Genomic DNA, 20,636 nt, shown 5'->3' with positions numbered 1-20,636 from the left:
TATTATTCCCTCTACTGGAGTGTCACATGGATTCTTCTGATGGAATTCCAATGTAGATAAATGATAGTAATGATTTATAAAATAAAACTTCATGGCCAAGTTCTTAGAAAATGCAGAGGTTTTTTTAAAAAAAATCCTTGAACTCAACAGACATGGAACCTTTGTAAAAAGTCAGGCACATGTTTATGCCTCAGGGCATGTACCCTCTGTGCAAAACATTCCATGATGGTTTTTTGTCATCCCCAATTAAGATATTTTCATAATGTAAAGTGGTGAACTGAATACTGTTTAGATACCTGGGACTTCAACTTTCATTAAACCAGATCCAGCGTGGAGGAAAAGAAAAATAAGTCAGCATATTATGGAAGAAGTCCAACACACCTGGGCAACACCAGATTTTGGAATACAGTTGTAGAAAGCCTCTACCAGTTATAGCAGACAGTATTGGATGGCATGAGAGATTATAAAACAGTTTCATATATACAAGAAGGGAATTATTATTTTGTTTGCAAAGCAAATACAAAATTAAAATAACCCTGTTTTATGTTTCATCTTAACCACAAATCCAGATATCTATTAATTCCAACTAGGTTATAAGAAATGATGAAGTATTTTTGTAAGAATTAGTGCTAAGTTTAAAAGAAATGGAAGTGATTTGCAAATTCAATGTATCTCTGAAATGATATTGACTTGGGTACAAATATAATCAGATACATCTACATATTTTCTACACAACACATCTAAGTTGCATTTTATTTTCAAATATGCCTGGACATGTGATCCCTTGTATCCAACTTTTATTGAGTGTTGATTAATTAATTAAATTAAATTTTGTGTTTTGCTTCTGAGGATGCCATTTTCAACATCTGATGTGAGTTAGTGAAAAATTGGCTTCTGGCATCCCCACAAGAATTACAGGTAGTCCTCGACTTGCAAAAAAATCATTTAGTGACCATTCAAAGTTAGAATGGCACTGAAAAAAGTGACTTATGACCATTTTTCACACTTATGATCATTGTAGCATCTCCATGGTCTTGTAATAAAAATTCAGACACTTTGCAACTGACTCATATTTATGATGATTGCAGTGTTCTGAGGTGATGTGATCATCTTTTGCAACCTTCTTACAAGCAAAGTCAATGGGAAAGCTAGGTTCACTTAACAACTGTGTTACTAATTTAACACCTGCAGTGATTCACTTAACAACTATGCAGTGGTGAGATTCAATTTTTTTTACTACCGGTTCTGTGGGCGTGGCTTGGTGGGCATGGCATGGCTTGGTGGGAGTGGCAGGGGAAGAATACTGTAAAATCCCCACTCCCTCCCCACCCCACTAACCTGATTTCCAGCTCCATTCTTCTGTGCGGGGCAAGAAAAGAAGACTCAGCCGATCAGCTGGGACTCAGGAGGCAGAGATGGGGGCAGGGGCAGTGAGAGGTGGTATTTACCTGTTTTCTGAACTACTCAAAATTTCTGATACCGGTTATCCAGAACTGGTCAGAACCTGCTGAATACCACCTCTGCAACTATGGCCAGAAAGAACATAAAATGGAGCAAAACTCACTTAACAAATATTTCAGAAATTTTGGGATCAATTGTGGTCATAGGTCTGTATTTCATAAAAAAACCCCCAAATACTCAATTCTGAAAGGATTCTAAGTGTAACATTGCAAGATACAAATATAGGTTTTTAAGGAACAATATCCACTAATTCTATGTCAATGTCTAAAAGGTAAAGCATCCCAAGGCACTAGGAACACATTTCTACTGGCTAATAGCAAGACACTTGTTCAAGATTTTGTCAAAGTGATGAAATGGGCATTGTGATGTCACAGTACATAAATGTGGGCCCTGCACACCTCTTGCATACTTGCATTGAATGTCATCACACAAGAATGAAAGAGGCAGAGTTGGCATTGGAACACTGCAGTACGCATCCCACCATTACCACCTCCAAACACCTGTGCACCTGTTCTTTTTTCAGTCCTGCCAAAGCAATTTCCATTAAGAGACTGTAGATCACTCAGGCATACACAAATATGATTTCTGTCTTGCCATATGTGGAATACCTGTGTCAGTCAGCATTTTTGTGGTAAATTTACAATAAGACATGGCATTTCAGTGTTGTGATTTTTATATAATAAGCCAATTTATCATAGTTTATGAAGTGTAAATTTACAAAAGATGTAGATGCTTGCTAGACTCATATTGTTTTGTTACTGCTAATTAAAGTTAGTGAAATTTGATTAGTCATATGGGATAAGTAAAGATAGCAATTTGGATGTTAGTTATTTAGTATCATATAGAACTTTTGAATATGATATGTAAGAAGGAAGTATCTTTGACTGGAATAAATTTTATAAGCGGAAGTCTTTTAACAGACTTTCTTATATGGTATGTGGTAAAAATTCTTAGAGTGGTCTTGAAGGACCACAGAAGGAATTAAGTTACAAAGAACATATCTTTATTAGATGTCTTATTTAGACACTGTCTTATGGCACCTTATTGGACAGATAGTTATGAGGTCTTTGCAGGAAAGTTGAAAAATCAAAGACCTGTTGGTTACAGCCTAGGAATAAGGATGTGATTTTAAGGAGATATTTCTGCTCATCTTTTCCTCCTGTGTTGGTCATTCTTCTTATTAATTTCCCTCCTTACAAGAAATTGGGTTGAAATAATTTAGACTGTTCAAAGTCTGGTCTAAATCGTTTCACAAGTTGAAGATAAGAAATATAGTTAGGGGTTTGCAGGCTAAACCATATGATAAAAAATGAGGTAGGTCTCATCTAATGAAGAGAAGGACTAGAGTTGATTTGTTAGCAGTCTTCTAATACTTGAGGGGCTGTCACAGACAAGAGATGGTCCACCTATTCTCCAAACATCTGAAGGCAGGATGAGAAACAATGGATGGAAACTAATCAATAAGACAACCAATGTAGAAGTAGAAATTTCCTAATAGTGAGAACAATTCATGAAATGGCTTAACTCTGGAAGTTGTGATTGTTAAGTCTGGGCAGTGGGAGAGACGAGACTCGAAGTAGTGACAACAGCTCTTTATTAGGAAACCAGATACTGAGATAAAAGCTCCCCAGCCGCGGCAGCTCTTTTTATAGAGCTGGCTGCGGCTAGGCAGCCTATGACATGCTTTTGAGCTTGCCGCGCTTGGTTTTACCCAATCGCGGCAGCCGAATAAGAACCAATCAGAACGCTTAGTATTGTCCAATCACGGCCCGGCTTTTCCGGACCAATAGGAATGCAGGCCTACAAGCCTGCTAGTATGGAACACCCCTCCCCTCTTGGTTCCATCCAAGGGGCAGGGTAATGTAATCACGCAAGTAGGCGGGTCTTCGTACTTGCCTACTAGACTTGCGCAGTTCACAATGTCTCTGTTCACTATCGGGTTCGGATGGGCTCTGCGTCGCTCTCAAGCTGCTAGATGGAACTGCCTGGAAGGGTGAGCCGGTCCTCTGGCTGCGACTCCCACCTGGTGATTCCGGGTCGGTTGAGTCGTTTGCTCTGCTGCTCCCGCCTGGGCTCTCTGGGCTGGTGGAGCTTGTCCGGCTGCTGCTTCCAGGCGAAGTGCCCGTCCGCCATGCCTCCCTTCTGGCTCGTAAATATTGTTGGTTTTTATTTAATGTCTGTGGGGGGTGTTCTACTTGTACAGGTGTTCGTTCATTTTCTGAACCTGAGGTTTCCCCCCCCCCCTCTGATTTCTTGGTTAGAGTCTATGAGGGGGGAAATGGCCAGCCTGGATCTTAGCTGGTCAATATGACGTTTCCACGACCTCCCATCGGTGGTCTCGAGCCGGTAGGAGCGGGGGCCTGTGACTTGGGTGATTTTTGCAGGGAGCCAAAGTGGGTCCCCTGTAAAGTTTTTGGCAAATACAGTGTCTCCTACCTTGAAGGCGCGGTGCTTGCTGCTGGAACCAAGGGGTTTTTCTGGAGTGTAAGCAGGGTGCAGGCGGTCTAGAGGTGACCTGAGTCTTCTGCCCATCAGTAGCTCTGCTGGGCTCTTATTGGTAGTGGTATTTGGTGTGATATGTTGTAGAAGAAGCATCCTGGTGATCTTCTCGTGGATGTTGCCATGTTCCATTTTGTGCAGAGTTTTTTTTGTAAATTGAACCATGCGTTCAGCTCTACCATTCGCCGCCGGGTGAGCTGGCGATGTGAATGCGTGTCGGATGCCGCGGTCTGCCAAGTATTGTTCAAAAGCCAAGGCGGTAAATTGTGGCCCATTGTCGGAAACAATAACATCTGGCAGACCATGCGTGGCGAAAAGTCTATTTAATTTCTTGATGACAGCTTCCGTGGTGGTTGTCTTCATTGTGCTCACCTCGAGCCAATTTGAATAAGCGTCAACAGTGATTAAGAAGCTGTGCCCCTTGGTTGGCCCTGCGAAGTCAATAAGAATGCGCAACCAAGGGCCTCTGGGTGTTTCCCATTCTAATGGTGGGGCTTTAGGGGGAGCCGAGCGAGTCTCTTGGCATCTGTTACAAGCGGCGACCCAGGTTTCTATTTGCTTGTCCATGCCTGGCCACCAAGCGTAGCTCCTGGCCAGGGCTTTCATGTGCACAATACCAGGGTGCCCGTCATGCAGCAAGTCTAAAACTTTTTTCTGTAGTGTCTCTGGTATTACTACCCGGTCTCCCCACAAAACGCAACCTCTTTGCAAAAAGAGTTCAGTTTGCCGGTTTTTAAACGGTTTACAAAGTTTGTCTGGCTCGGTTTCTGGCCATCCCCTCTCCACCCAGCTGAGAACTCGCGCCAAGCGTCTGTCCTTCCTAGTTTCGTGGGCGATGTCTTGCGCGGTTACTGGTGGCATGGGGATCGTTTCAATTTGCAAGACTGGTAATGTGGGTGCTGGGTCCTCTTGCAAGTCTGGCAAGGGGGAGCGGCTTAAGGCGTCGGCATGCGAGATTGTCTTGCCAGGGCGATGTATCAATTTGTAATTATAAGTGGCAAGAAATTCAGACCATCTTGTCATTCTAGGTGACAAGATGTGTGGAGTGGGCTTGTCACCCGCCAATATGCCAAGTAGGGACTTATGGTCTGTAATAATGAAAAATGTCCTACCATAAATGTATTCGTGGAATCTCTTTACTGCTGAAACGATGGCGAGGGCTTCTTTGTCCAGCTGGCTATAGTTCCTCTCTGGCTTGGACAATGTTCTGGAAAAGAATGCAATGGGGGCTTCCGTTCCATTCGGTAAAACGTGGCTCAGGATGGCACCAATCCCGAACGGCGATGCGTCGCAAGTGACAGTCAGTGGTAGTGTTTCATTATATTGAATGAGGACTGCGTCTGAAGTCAAAAGGTTTTTTATTTGATGAAAAGCGTGCTCTTCTCGCCGTCCCCATATCCAGGAAGCCTTTTTATCAAGGAATCTATGCAGAGGTTCTGCGACAGTCACTTTCTGGGGTAGAAAAATGTTATAGAAATTAATGAGTCCGAGGAAGGCTTGGAGGTCCGTTTTGTTCTTTGGTCTGGGGGGCGTTTTTGATGGCTTTCAATTTTTTATCTGTGGGGTGAATTCCTTGTTTGTCAAGGAGGTAGCCAAGAAATTCAACCCTTTCAGTGCATAATTGGCACTTTTCCTTTTTCACCTTGAGGCCAACATCTTTAAATTTCTGTAGGACCGCCCTCAGTCGTTTTTCCAATTGTTTTTTGGTAGGGGCTGCTACCAGAATGTCGTCGAAATAGGGCACGACTCCTTTAATTCCCTGCAGCAATCTCTCCATGAACACCCCTCTATGTGTCACTATTGTTTGGGCTTCGACGGTTTCAGCATCGACTGGCAGTTGTTGATAAGCTTGAGCCAGGTCGAGCTTTGCAAAGATTTTGCCACCCCCTAGTGAGTGCAGGAGATGTTGGACTACTGGCACCGGGTAGGCGCTCTGCTGCAATGCGTGGTTGAGGGTGGCCTTGTAGTCACCACAAATTCTCAGGGAGCCATCAGGTTTGATGGGGGTGACAGTTGGGGTCTCCCAATGGGCATGATCGATGGGTTCTAACACACCTTGCGCTATTAGTTTGTCTAATTGTTCGTCTATTTTAGGCTTGAGTGCAAAAGGCACTCGGCACGGTTTGAGACAGATGGGAACGATGTCAGGGCTGAGATTAAAGGAGATAGGGGACCCTTTGTACTTGCCTAGATGTTCACTGAAGACTTCTTGGAAGTCCCGAACGAGCGTCGCTTCCCAGTCTTCGTCTTCTGTGTGGTTGATGCCTGCCATCTCGATCCCCAACGGTGCGAACCACTGCAACCCGAGTAGGCTGGGTCTGTCTTTGTCAACGATTGTAAGTGGTAGGACGGTAGTGTGGTTTCTGAATGAAACTTGAAAGTGTCCAGTGCCAACGACCGGAATGCGATTACCTTGATAGTCTTTCAATATTAGCTTCTGGTCGCTTAGCTCTTGGCGGCGGATGCTGGGAATTAGTCTTTTTATGGTCCTCCAGGAGACCATAGAGAGGGACGAACCGGAGTCTACCTCCATGGTGCAAGGTTGATTTTCAATGGTGACCTCTACACGTATCTTTCGTGCATCTATTGATGAAGCGTGGCCGATGGTGACTGTTTGGTGCGTTTCTTCTCTTCTGGGTACTTCGATGAACTTCCTGGGTCGGCTGTCCCGGTTCCATCGGCTGTCATTTTGGCGGTCCTGGTTCATGGTGGGGGTGCCCTCACTTCTTCTTGGGCTGTTTCCCCATCGTCGGGGGCTGGAATTTTGTTTGTTGCGGCATACTTTGGCAATATGCCCTCGTTTTTCGCAAAAACGGCAAACAGCGTCCAGGAACTTGCATTCGGAATGCGGGTGATTTCCTCCGCAGCCAGCACATTGGTAACTCGACTTACGACTGCGCCGGTCTCGTCACTCGCGTTCCGACTAAAGTCTGTGAATTTCTTCCTCTTCACTGTCAGAAGGGGATTCGATGTCGCCGTGGTGGGTGGATGCTGTGTGTTTTTCTGCTGCGGTTGCCGTCTCGCTGGTGGGTTGGCGATCGGTTCCGTTTGAATGCCGCATTCACGCTGCTGACTTACGGGTGGCCTCGGCTGCAGTGGCTTCGGCTATGGCGTCGGCGAGGGAGATGTCCCCTTTAGCCATCAGCCTGCTTTGGAGAGTTGGGTCTTTCAGGCCGAGAACGACTCGGTCACGCATGGCTTCGTCTAGATTGGTGAATCCGCACAAGCCTCCTAGGTTCCTCAGGTCGGCTACCAACTCTCTGATGCCCTTGCCCTCGCGCTGATCCCTCTGGTAAAAGTCATGCCGACGGATGAGGGTTGGCACCGCCAGGGCGTAGTGGTTCTGGAGGATGGGAGCTAGGGTATCCCAATCCATTGTCTTGACATCTGCGGGCTTCGCGAGTGCCTTGGCCATTTTAAAAACGGCGGGTCCGCAATGTGTTAGAAAGACCACTCGCTTCTTGCTGCCGGTGGCGTCCTTCAGGTTGTTTGATTCCAAAAACATTTGGAAACGATCAATGTAGGACTCCCAGTCCTCGCTGGCCGGATCGAATGGTGCGGGTGGCATGACGCTGCTGGCCATCTTGCTGGTCTTCTCTGCGCTTTCTGCCACGTGCTAGTCAGCTCTGTTGTCTCAGTATCCCACCTTTGTCGCCAGTGTTAAGTCTGGGCGGTGGGTCCCAAGGAGAGACGAGACTCGAAGTAGTAACAACAGCTCTTTATTAGGAAACCAGATACTGAGACAAAGCTCCCCAGCCACGGCAGCTCTTTTTATAGAGCTGGCTGTGGCTAGGCAGCCTATGACAGGCTTTTGAGCTTGCTGTGCTTGGTTTTACCCAATCGCGGCAGCCGAATAAGAACCAATCAGAACGCTTAGTATTGTCCAATCACGGCCCGGCTTTTCCGGACCAATAGGAATGCAGGCCTACAAGCCTGCTAGTATGGAACAGTGATTATTCCCTCACTGGAGGTTTTCAAGAAGATACTGAACAGCTATTTGTCTGGAATGGTATTGGATTTCCTGCTTGAGTAGAGGGCTGGGCTAGAACACTTTCAAGGTCACCTCCAATCCTATTATTCTATGTTTTATATTAATAGGGATTTGTGGACATTCACTGTCCATTGTAACCCTTTTATTCTTTTCTTCATATCTGAGTTAGTGCCCTTGGCAAAGTCATTCTCAAAAATGTGCAGTGAGGATCAGAAGATTGCTCTCCCCCACATTAACTGTTCCCCATCAACTTTAAAACTTGTGCTTGTACCTTTCAGGGATTATAGTCTAAACAAGAAATTAATTAAATGTTTTAATTATGTAGGTATGTATATCTGTGCTACTCTAGAAAAGGCAGTCAAAGAATTTGATATATATTTGAATAATTTGTAACAAATCAGGTTATATCTGAAATTAATTCTGAATAAATACGTGGGAAGATTTATTAAAATATTCATAAGATTTCTTCCCAAACATTAAATGGCAAGACCTAAAAATCTAGAATAAGCTTGCTCAGGTAATGGGAATGAAAAACAGATGCTAGATATCAACAGAAGGTTATGTGAGCTGTTCAGACACGGATGACTTTTTGCTATCCTTTTGCATGGACTAAGTGGACACATATGTATACTGAAAAAAGGACTTCAAATGAGCAATTTACTCTACTTCAATATACTTGTGCTGTGCTAGAGTATTGTAAAGTGCCATAAATGAATGTGAGAGTTTGACCTATTGATTTATGTACATTAATCAGGAAACCAGTTAAATTCATTTGATTTGGCTCCTATGTTCCCTTGAGTGAAACTCTTTTCACTGAATGTTTTTCCTGTGTAAAGCTAGAGAAAAGCAATTTTCTGGGCTCCATCTGCTTTGAAGAATACTCTTCCAAGCAGCTTGGGATGAAACACTAAGGGCTGCACAAAGAAGAAGGATTTTCCCCCACAATTCCTCTCCCAGCAGGGACTTGTGCTGGACTGAGTCTTTTCTATTTGCAAAAAGCAATGAAGGATTCAGATCACAAGACACTATAACATTTCCCTTCATTTGTACTACAGAAAATGCATGCAATCTTCTACAGCAAGCATAAAAGAACTGTCCTGTGCATCCACGATGGTCTAATTCACTCCTTCTTGTTAAGATATATACAGATGCCAATTGTGGTTCAGGTCAGGAATTACTGGTGGCTAAGATCAGAGTCAAATTATGCAACATCAAAAAAACACAAAGTAGTTTGACAGTACTAAATCTCTCCCACTTATACAATTAAGGTGAAAAATAAGTTTGAATTGCTGGACACTGTTGACTGCCCATCAGATTCAATTCAATTGTTCAACTAATAGTTGAACACATACCATACATGAAGCCAGAGTAAAAGTGCAAGTAACTCACAGATGTATTCATCAGAATAACTGAGGGAAGAAAAGCAGCCAAAGCAGCAAATGGTAGGAAGCAAGGAAATTGAACATAGAGTTCCAGAGACCAGCAAGGGAAAAACAACAAAATTTACTAGGACTAGTAGTATTGAAAGCATCTAGAAAAAGACTGCATAAAGGCCACAATAGGTATATATTTGTGCAAATTAAAAGGATTCAAAAACATTTACTGCTCATAGAAGCATTGTCAAAAACAAGCAAGGGAAAGAACTGTCTGACCAACAATGTATCAAGAACATTTTATAGCTGAAAAGGTAACTATTGTTTCAATTATGGCACAATTGTCCTCATACACAAATTTCTTTAAATTAGCTTAAATGTGTACAACACTGTCTGATGCCAACAATCAAAGGGAAGTATCAAATGTTTAAGCTATCTTGTCTACTATTGACCTCACCCCTTTCCTAAGAGGTCTGTAGGGGGCGTGCATAAGCGCACCAACGTGCCTACCGTCCCTGTCCTATTGTTTCTCTTATTCCTCTTTTATTTTTCTTATATGTACCCATTTCATGTATTCACAACTATGTATACACTTATACTTATTATCTTGTAAACAATTGGCAAATCAAATAAATAAATAAAATAAATAAATAAATAAATATCTTCAGAAGGAGTCATGTCACTTGTGACCATATTTCAAACCTAGGCTAGATCGTGGAAATTTCTCAAGAATATCAAAAAAGCATCTACATCTGCTTTATTGAATACAAGAAAACTTTTGTCCATCATAACAAGCTGTGAAGAGCCCTAAAAAATCCAGGGCTGCCAACACATCTGGTCAATTTAGTGCATGTCATACTAAATTATTAAACATTAGGAAACTATTGTGTGAATATCATATTGAAACTTTGATTAGAAGAGTTATACTTCAGTTTTCCTAAGGATAGGGCATTAGAAGCATTGTTATAATAGTGAATGACAAACTAAAGACATTTTTTTTCCATTTGCTCTCTTAGCCATTGAAACAAAAATGTTTGCGTGTGAAAACAGCTCAATGTTTCTTAGTTTGCTGTAGTTCTTAGTTTAGGGAGAAAACCTTAGTATGTTCTATGTTGGAACTGAGTGAAACTATAGGACAACTGAAATCATTCCCTGCATTTCATTAATTTTGTGCTGTTCAATACTGTAGTTTAAAAGTATTTCTATTCTTCTGAATACTGAAACTAATGATGTAATTTTTTTTTCAATTATTGAGCATGGAAGACTATTGAGCACTAGAGTAGAATGAAGATTTGTGAAGATATTTGCATAGCATAATCAGTTTGGAATAAACCACGTATCTTCTTGTTACTGTGAGAAATTAGTTTATTTGATAAACGGTATTAAGTTTCTTTTATTCAGTAATATTTTAAAGTAAACACTTTTATTTTAACAAATCTTAAGCACTCATTTTCTATGCTGAAAGAAGCATAGCAAGCACAAAATGAAAAATTGATTTTAAGTCTATTTCTATCTTTAGAGTTATATTTTCTTAAATAACTTTATTTTCAAATTATGTCTGCTGGACAGATAATTTCACAGCTAAACTCTTTATGCCAACCAGTGGTCCAGGGACACTGGTGGTCCATGAGAAAATTTTGGTGATCCTCAGAGAAATGTCCCCCCTAAAGCACTCCCCCCAAAGCAATTAATCCAGGCTGTGTAGCAACACAAGGCTGTGCCAGCCACATGGCCTGTCTACACGATGGCCCCACCCTTCAGCCAAGCACTCTTACCTTGAGTAGAGCCACACGAGCTGGAACTTGAAGGTAAGACCAACAGCAGAGGAGAGAAATTTGCCCCAGGGTGGCTTGCTGACATTGGTGGGAAAGTTGGTCCCATATTCCAGAGCTGCAGTAGTCACAGGACTGGCCCTTTCATCATCCTGGAGCAGCTTCTCCAGTTCATGGCAGGACAGTGCACCCAGGTGGAGGAGCAGCTGCTCCGGGATGACCAAAGGGCCAGTTCTGTGATTCCTGCAGCTCTGGAATATGGGACTGACTTTCCCACCAACGTCAGCAAGCCACCATCAGTCAAAATTCATATTAATGGTCTGAGGGATTTAAAATTATGAGTTTGGTGGTCCCTGAGGTCCAAAAGGTTGGAGATCCCTGCTTTATAGTATATTATGCCATGGTAAATTGCACTGGAAGGGATGTTGTAGTTTCTTATTAAACTAGGCATTTTGCAAGTAAGTATATATGTTCTGGGCTGAATGACAGCTTTGGTTCTGCAGCTATTGTTGTACATTTAGTCATTGGTTTTTAGGAGTGAATCATATGGAAGAAAACTGGCATTGTGTTCCTTTCAGCAAGTTTGTGTTGCTTTTAATTTTGCTAAAATGGAATAGCAAAAGGATCTAGCTCACTGACTGAACAAAAGGTTATATTACCATTTTTAATCAGCCTGGTTATCTACACATAAGATTGGAAAGAGAGTCTGCCAATATTGTTAATTGTCTTACAATTATATGGGATATATAGGATATAAGGAGCAATGGTCTGGTTCTGTAAAAGTCAGCTCCTTTTGTTCTTATGATCTTACCTGGTAAAACAATACCTGCACTAGAAGATCTGAAACATAGAAATCCTGAAACATAGCATGGTCTTACTTTGGCATATTAGAATTGATCCTTTTGGCTGCTATGGAAGGAAAATCCTGAATGGTCCTATGTTTACAATGTTTATTACGAATGAAGGCAAACACATTCTAGTGACAAAGTTCCCTAAGGATGGGCTCCAACACGGGTCTTAAACCTCAGGTAACTAAATGTCTGGTCCCAGTGACTAACCCAGATTGGATCCTCCAATGTTTATTCTTCTGTAACTATGGACAGTTCAAGTCTCTGGGTTCTTTAGTCCTTATTCTATACAGCTATTTGAAACAGTTTGTTCTCCCCACTCTTTATGAAGCCAATAGTTGAACAGATCAATCATATATTTGTCAGATAGTAGTCTTTTCATTACATATAAGATTGTCATGTTTTATGCTGCAGTGTATGAAATTGGAAATTACCATTGTTAAGTGTGCCACGCAGATAAAGATCATATTCTTGTTACGAACTAAGCAAACTCATTCATCAATAACCATACTAGCTTTACTTCAACAGCAGGCTCGTAACCCTGCACTTCTGATTGGCCCGCAGATAAGCGAATCGTGATTGGCCACCTCTGGCTGAGCTGATTGGCTGACAGCGGGCCATCTCTGATTGGATGCTTTTAGAGCGGTTAATTCAATTTCATTGGTTGTTGTGACAGCAGCCAGCTCTATAAAAGAGCTGCTGCTGCCCAAGTTGTTGTTCTGTTCTGAAGTCACTATTAAAGAGTTGAGTCACTATCCGATGCCTCGTCTCCGTTATTGCGCCCACTCCTCCAGATCTAACACTGGCGACGAGGATGGGATGCGGAGACGATAGAGCTGACTGAGCACTCACCGAGCACCGAACAAAGCACGTGGCTAAGAGCGCGCCAACAACGGCAAGATGACCAGCGGCGCTATACCACCCGCTCCATTTGACCCGGCTAACGAAGACTGGGACTCATATATAGACAGGTTCCAGATGTTCCTGGAGACCAACAATCTGAAAGACGCTGCACCTGGCAAGAAACGAGCGGTCTTCCTGACCCATTGCGGGCCTGTTGTTTTTAAAATGGCTAAGGCACTTACTAAACCAGCGGAAGTTAAAACAATGGATTGGGATACCCTCGCACCAATCCTCCGGGCCCATTATGCACCCGCGGTGCCAACACTTATCCAAAGACACAAATTTTACCAGAGGGACCAATGGAAGAACGAGAGCGTTGGAGACTTCATCGCGGACCTCCGGAACCTGGGAGGCCTCTGTGGTTTTGCAAACCTCGAGGAGGCCATGAGAGACCGAATAGTTCTGGGATTAGATGACCACCGGCGCAGAGCAAGATCATGGCTAAAGGGGACATCGACCTCGCAGATGTCATCGCCGACGCTACTGCAGCAGAAGCAACCAGGAAGTCGGCCGCTCGAATGTGCCACACCAACGCACCGCTCCGCCAACTCACCAGTGATACTATGCCTTTTTCCGAAAGGCACTCAACAACGGCTCACCATGAAGACCTTGAATCATCTTCTGATAGTGAGGAAGAGGAGGTCAACCGACTCAGGTCAGAGCGCGACCAGCAAGACCAGAGGACCCAGAAACCTGCGTGTCAATGCGTCGGTTGCGGGGCCAATCACCTGCGATCTGACTGCAAATTCCTCGACGCACTCTGCCGTTCCTGTGGAAAGAGGGGCCACATCGCAAAGGTCTGCAGAAGCAAGCGAGGGTCAAGTCCAATCCGAAGAACAACGGGCAGCCCACCTATAAATCGGGACCGTCTGAATCACCAATGGAACCACTATCACTACAGAAATCGAGCGCCTGCTGCGTCAGCTAGGCGGGAAGAGACGCATCAAACCATTACCATTGGTCACGCATCATCCTTGGATGCAAGAAAGATCCGAGTAAAGGTCGCCATTGAGAATCGTCCATGCATAATGGAAGTAGACTCGGGATCGTCCCTATCAATGGTCTCATGGAAAACCTTCAAACAGCTGATCCCTGACATCCATCGCCAGGACCTCAGCACCCAAAAAATCATATTAAGGGACTACCAGGGAAACAGGATTCCCGTTGCCGGTTCCCGCCACGTCCAGGTGTCCTTCAAGGACCACACCGCAACTCTGCCTATTACCATAGTCGATCGAGACCGGCCCAGCTTGTTGGGGCTACAGTGGTTCGCTCCACTGGGGATTGAACTAGCTGGCATTCACCAGACCGGAAGCAGCGACTGGGAAGCGGCCCTCGTCCAGGAGTTCCAGGACGTGTTCACCGAGGAGCTAGGCAAGTACAAAGGATCCCCCATATCGTTTAGCCTCAGCCCCGAGATTGCACCCATCCGCCTTAAGCCTCGTCGAGTGCCTTTCACACTCAAGCCAAAGATTGATGAACAATTGGACAAATTAATAGCCCAGGGGGTGTTGGAACCGATCGATCACACCTGTTGGGAAACCCCGATTGTAACACCCATAAAGCCTGATGGATCGATAAGAATTTGTGGGGATTACCGGGCCACCCTAAATCATGCGCTCCAGCAGAGCGCTTATCCCGTACCTGTGGTCCAACACCATCTTCATTCCTTGGGGGGTGGAAAAATATTTGCAAAATTGGACCTCGCCCAGGCATACCAGCAACTACCCGTAGATGCAGAGACTACTGAGGCCCAGACTATAGTCACGCACAGAGGTGCGTTTAAATGTAATAGACTCCAGTTCGGAGTGAGTGTAGCACCAGGCATCTTCCAAAGCCTGATGGAGAGACTGCTACAAGGCATAAAAGGAGTCGTGCCGTATTTCGATGACATAGCTGCCCCCACTAGAGACATATTAGAGAAACGACTCAGAACGGTTCTCCAGAAATTCAAAAAGTGAAAAAAGAAAAGTGTCAACTTTGTACTGAGAGGGTTGAATTCCTTGGGTACCTTCTTGACAAAAAGGGAATCCATCCTACTGAAAAAAAAGTAACTGCAATAAAAAACGCCCCAAGACCCAGGAATAAAACAGACCTCCAAGCCTTCCTGGGACTCATTAACTTTTATAACATCTTCTTGCCCCAGAAGGCGACTGTAGCTGAGCCCCTACATAGACTACTCGACAAGAAGACTTCCTGGGTCTGGGGACATCGGGAAGAACGAGCATTCCAGGAAGTAAAAGATCTCTTAACCTCAGATGCTGTATTAATGCAGTATAACGAGACTTTGCCTTTAACTGTCACCTGCGACGCTTCACCGTTTGGGGTGGGAGCCATCTTAAGCCATGTCCTACCAAACGGAAATGAGGCACCTATTGCTTTCTTTTCACGAACTTTATCAAAGACTGAAAGAAATTATAGCCAACTCGATAAAGAGGCTCTCGCTATTGTATCCGCTATTAAACGTTTCCATGAATATGTATATGGCAGACCGTTTACCATAATAACCGATCACAAGCCATTGCTTGGCATTTTAGCGGGAGACAAACCAACTCCCCACATCTTATCACCCAGAATGACCCGTTGGTCAGAGTTTCTAGCCGCATACGATTATCAACTGCAACACCGCCCGGGGAAAGCCATTCCCCACGCTGACGCCTTGAGTCGTTCTCCGCTACCGGAAGCCATAGACGATCCAGCTCCAACTTTAACTGCACTCCAAATCGAAACTCTCCCTGCACCACCCCTGACTGCACGAGACATTGCCGCGGAAACAAAAAAGGATCCTGTATTTGCTCGAGTCCTCAGCTGGGTGAAACAAGGTTGGCCTGACAACGAACCCAACGACACCTTCGCGCCTTTCAAACACCGACAGACAGAACTGTTCTCCCAGAAGGGCTGCATCTTGTGGGGAGACAGAGTCGTCATCCCAGAAAAATTACAACATACAGTTCTAAAACTGTTGCACGATGGTCATCCAGGCATCGTGCGAATGAAGGCATTGGCAAGAAGTTACGTGTGGTGGCCAGGTATCGATAAACAGATAGAAGCCTGGGTGGCAACATGCAACAAGTGCCAGGAAATCCGCACTGCCCCACCAAAGGCACCTCCAACTGAATGGGACGCACCTTGTGGTCCCTGGTCCCACATCCACATTGACTTTGTGGGACCCACCAAGGGACACACTTTTCTCATAACAGTGGATGCCTATTCCAACTGGCTTGAGGTCCACAAAATGAAGAGCACCACCACAGAAGCCGTCGTTAAAAAATTAAATAGACTATTCGCTACGCACGGATTGCCTGACGTTTTGGTTTCGGATAATGGTCCCCAATTCACTGCCCTAGCATTTGAACAGTACCTAGCCGACCGGGGCATCCGCCATGCCTTAACTTCGCCGGCTCACCCTGCGGCCAATGGCAGGGCTGAGCGAATGGTCCAATTAATAAAAAAGACCTTGCACAAGATGGAACATTGACGACAAAGTAACCAGAATTTTTCTCCTCCAACACATCACCCCGCACAGCATCACAAACAGAACCCCGGCCGAACTTCTGATGGGCCGGAAACTTCGCTCACACCTCGATCGCCTACACCCAACCTACACGCCAGAAAAACCTTGCGGTTCCAGCAGCAAGTGTCGTGCGTTCAAGGTAGGCGACTTAGTCTTTGCAAAAAACTTCTCGGGTGATCCATTGTGGGTCCCCGCTACTATAACTCAACTTACGGGCCCTAGATCTTACCATCTACAAGCTAGCGAAGGGAAATTATGGAAGCGCCATATAGACCAACTTCATTCCCGATTGGCACCTAACCCTATCTCAACCCCTGAATCTCAAACTGGGTGGGGAAACGGAAATCGAGGGGGCCAAAATAGAAATAGCAGATGACCCAATAATTGAAGCCCAGCAGTCTGCACAACCAACCATGGGATACTCACCTTCCGGAGGAGGACTGAGCCGGGTGATTGCTTCGCCGCAAAGCAGCCCGGCCATAGAAGCAAGTCCAGGGAACCTGGATGACAGCAGAGAGGATAGCCCTGAGTCCCCGAGCGGAGTAGTGGAACCGTTTTCGCCACCCGGTTCTACAAACAGCCCACTGGAGCCAGCGCCAGAGCAGAAACCAGTGGAACAGCGAAAATCGAATAGACAGGTGAAACGGCCTGCCTACTTGCGAGAATACGTCACCCCACCCCTCAGACGGAACCTAGGGGGGAGGGGTGGTACGAACTAAGCAAACTCATTCATCAATAACCATACTAGCTTTACTTCAACAGCAGGCTCATAACCCTGCACTTCTGATTGGCCGGCAGATAAGCGAATCGTGATTGGCCACCTCTGGCTGACCTGATTGGCTGACAGCGGACCATCTCTGATTGGACGCTTTTAGAGCAGTTAATTCAATTTCATTGGTTGTTGTGACAGCAGCCAGCTCTATAAAAGAGCTGCTGCTGCCCAAGTTGTTGTTCTGTTCTGAAGTCACTATTAAAGAGTTGAGTCACTATCCGATGCCTCGTCTCCATTATTGCGCCCACTCCTCCAGATCTAACAATTCTGATATTATATTTATTTCTATACACTTATTTCTTTTTTCATTTCTACTTTTATTGCTTTCGATACATTATTATCAAGGGTGGGTTTCTACTGGTTCTGTCCACCTCTGTAGAACCGGTAGCTCTGAAGAGCAGCAGACATAGAACCAGTTCTATGTCTGCTGATGTTTTTTCCCACCCACCCACCTTGGGCTCTTACCTGATCTTTATTTCCTGATTTTTCAACTTCAGCTACCGAACGAGGCACAGCTGCAGTTAGAAAAACAAGAAAAGAGGACTGTTTCAAAGGCTACTTCTCTGTAGGCAGCTGCTGATGACAATTTACAGGCACACAGCTCACAGCCTTCAGGAAAGCTCGTAAATCCTGAACTGGTAGTTAACCTTGTCGTATTCCACCCCTGATTATTATGTATAAATTTTGTAGTAGACTATATTATAGTATTTATACATCAGTATTTCTCATCCTTAGCAACTTGAAGAAGTACAGACGTCAACTTCCAGAATTCCCAAGCCCACATAATTTAAAGATTAACTATAATTTTACTATTTATAGTGATTGTATAGTATGGGGATAGTAATTCTATTTTCAAAATTATTTTCCATAATTTATAGACTGAATAGTTCATACTAAAATGTTTGTAAACTTTTTGTTGTAATATAAGGCCTCCTAGTAAACAACTCCTGCTGTATTTATTGACACAATCAAGTAAATTGAATTCAACCAAATTAGTTGTGTCAGATTAGCTTCACAACAAATCCAATGATGTATCAAAGGGCTAAATTAGGTAAATTGCCAAATAAATAATATTTGTTTCTATATGTAGATGATGAATGATGGCAGGCCTAAACAGGAATGTTGATAGTGTACAAAACAGATTCCTGATGTCTTGATGGAAATGAACCCCTCTCCATATATTTAAAAAGTCTGGGTACATTCATCTCTCTCTCTCTCTCTCTCTCTCTCTCTCTCTCTCTCTGTGTGTGTGTGTGTGTGTGTGTGTGTGTGTGTGTGTAACAGAGAGAGGGGATATATGAATATGTGATTTTCATCAGGTAGTATGGGCAAAATAGCTAAATTGGTTCATTGACATATCTTCTATGTAGAATTTGCATTAATCATTTGATTGCTTATTTTAGTGAATGGAAGACTATCAAGTGCAGAGGGGGGAAAATCCCACTGAAATATAATGTAAAGCATTAGGAAAGTATCTCCACAAAAGTACTCAAAATCACTTTAGTAGTTTTAATTCTTTTTAAAGTTTCCTAAACATTCCATTGGAAATGTCCTGGATTTTCATGTGTAAATTTGCAAACAAACTATTCAAGGATTTTGCTTGGAATATCAATATTGTCTGCCTTCTAAAACAGATACAATGTGGTTTTTAAAATACTTTTTACTCCAGTACTTATGCCAATAATATATTTACTTTGTTAAAATAGTCTTGAATTTGTGAGTCTCTCTTACATTTGCTTAGTTAGACAGCTTCATCATCACCACAATTTACCAAACCCAATGAAGACATTTAGAAAATAATAGTGCATTATCATTCCTACTCATTACAGCTAATGGAAACTTGTTGTTTATGCTAAAATGATGCTGGATGAGAGCTTCACTAGACAAAATATGCACTTCATGAGGAAAAGCAGCTTAGAGAGGCTGGGGTTAGTAAAGAAACAGTTGTTCTTTCTGCCCCACCCTCCCAATAGCTGCCCCAAGTTTTAGCACTTAAATATATCTCAAGCTGTTGCCTCTTTCACTCAGCTGAAAAAGAGGACAACGTAGCAGAATAATCACAAAACATAGCGGATTATGACCCAAATTGTTTAACAAGGGTCAGGGAGATAAAGTAATGCACTCTTAGCTTTAGTCAATGGTGGGATTAAAATTTGCTTACTACCAGTTCTGTGGGTGTGGCTTGGTGGGTGTGGCAGGGGAAGGATACTGTAAGATCTCCAGTCAGAGGGAGTATTTGCTGGTACTCCGAATTACTCAAAATTTCTGCTACTGGTTTTCCAGAATTGGTCAGAACCTGCTGAATACTACCTCTGGCTTTAGTTTACTGCAAGAGTCCTGAGAGTGAAGGAAGGGGAGTGAAAAATTCTTTGAAAAAAGGCAGGGGTTGGAATAGAGAGACAAAATGAACAAACAATGGAAGAAGAAGAGATAGTGTGAAGTAAAAATGAGAATGACAAAAAAAGGCAAATAATTGATATAAAAATTTCACTTCAGACTTTTGTGAAAGTCTACTTGGGGGAGGGAAAGGCACCCCAAGTCAAGCATTTTCCACAGATTTTTCTTCTTCTTAAACCCACCTAGAAATCCTAGAAGTTTCTTGAAAATATTCAGAGAAGGGGCCATTTGTTGGCTGAAAGAATTATACAAGTCTGACATTTATAAGGACAAATGGGAGGAGGAAAATTATCTGGGGATGCTATGTGTGGTCTGTTATAGTATGTAGCTCTTTATGTGAATATGTGGCCTGGGCTTAGTGATATTGTACAGTTTCAACAAAACAACCTATATAATCAGTGTTTTCCATCAATATAATTTAACAAATCAAGCTGAGATTTCAACCCAGTCTGGTACAAACTGTAAAACCTGATTGGAAGAAGGTGAACTGGAAGCTTTACTTATTGCAGTTTCAGTGGAAAGGATGTAAGCAGAGATGAACCTCACAAGAAGTGCAGCAGCTGGAAAAACACTGCTGAGAATTATATAGACCTGGGACTGTGTAAAAGAAATGCAGGTCACAAAGATTGAATGGTGGCTTGGGAGAATTACAGTCAGGCAAAGTGAGCCAAGCGAGACTCAGCTTTAGCCCAAATGATGTTCATAAAGAACTTAGAAATCATCATTTGTTCTGCTCTAACAAAAAATATTTTGTAATTCTGTAAAAACTGTGGAGCAAGGACTCTCTGAAAATGAGAAATTGAGTGTCAGGGAAGAAATTTTATTGAATTCTTGTAGCTGACTGATAGAAAAACTCAGTCTAAAATGGTTTATTTTGCAATGAAATGTACAAGTATAATTTTGTTAAAGTAGAATTGTTAAGTATTATGAGAAGAATGGTTGTAGAGTTAATTTCTCAAGAAGTCAAAGTTATTGATGATGGTGATGATGAGTTGATTGTGAAACAAGAGACAAATATAAACAGAAACAAGTATTATTAAATGAATTGTTTGTTTTAATCCACATTATTCAGTGGGTGCTATTTTACTAAGTTATCTAAAAAGGCT

Source organism: Notechis scutatus, chromosome 2 (assembly GCF_049901735.1).
Source record: "Notechis scutatus isolate UNSWTSFEM ecotype Mainland chromosome 2, rNotScu1.2, whole genome shotgun sequence".
Lineage (NCBI taxonomy): Eukaryota > Metazoa > Chordata > Lepidosauria > Squamata > Elapidae > Notechis > Notechis scutatus.
Note: the sequence above shows the minus strand (reverse complement) of the source record.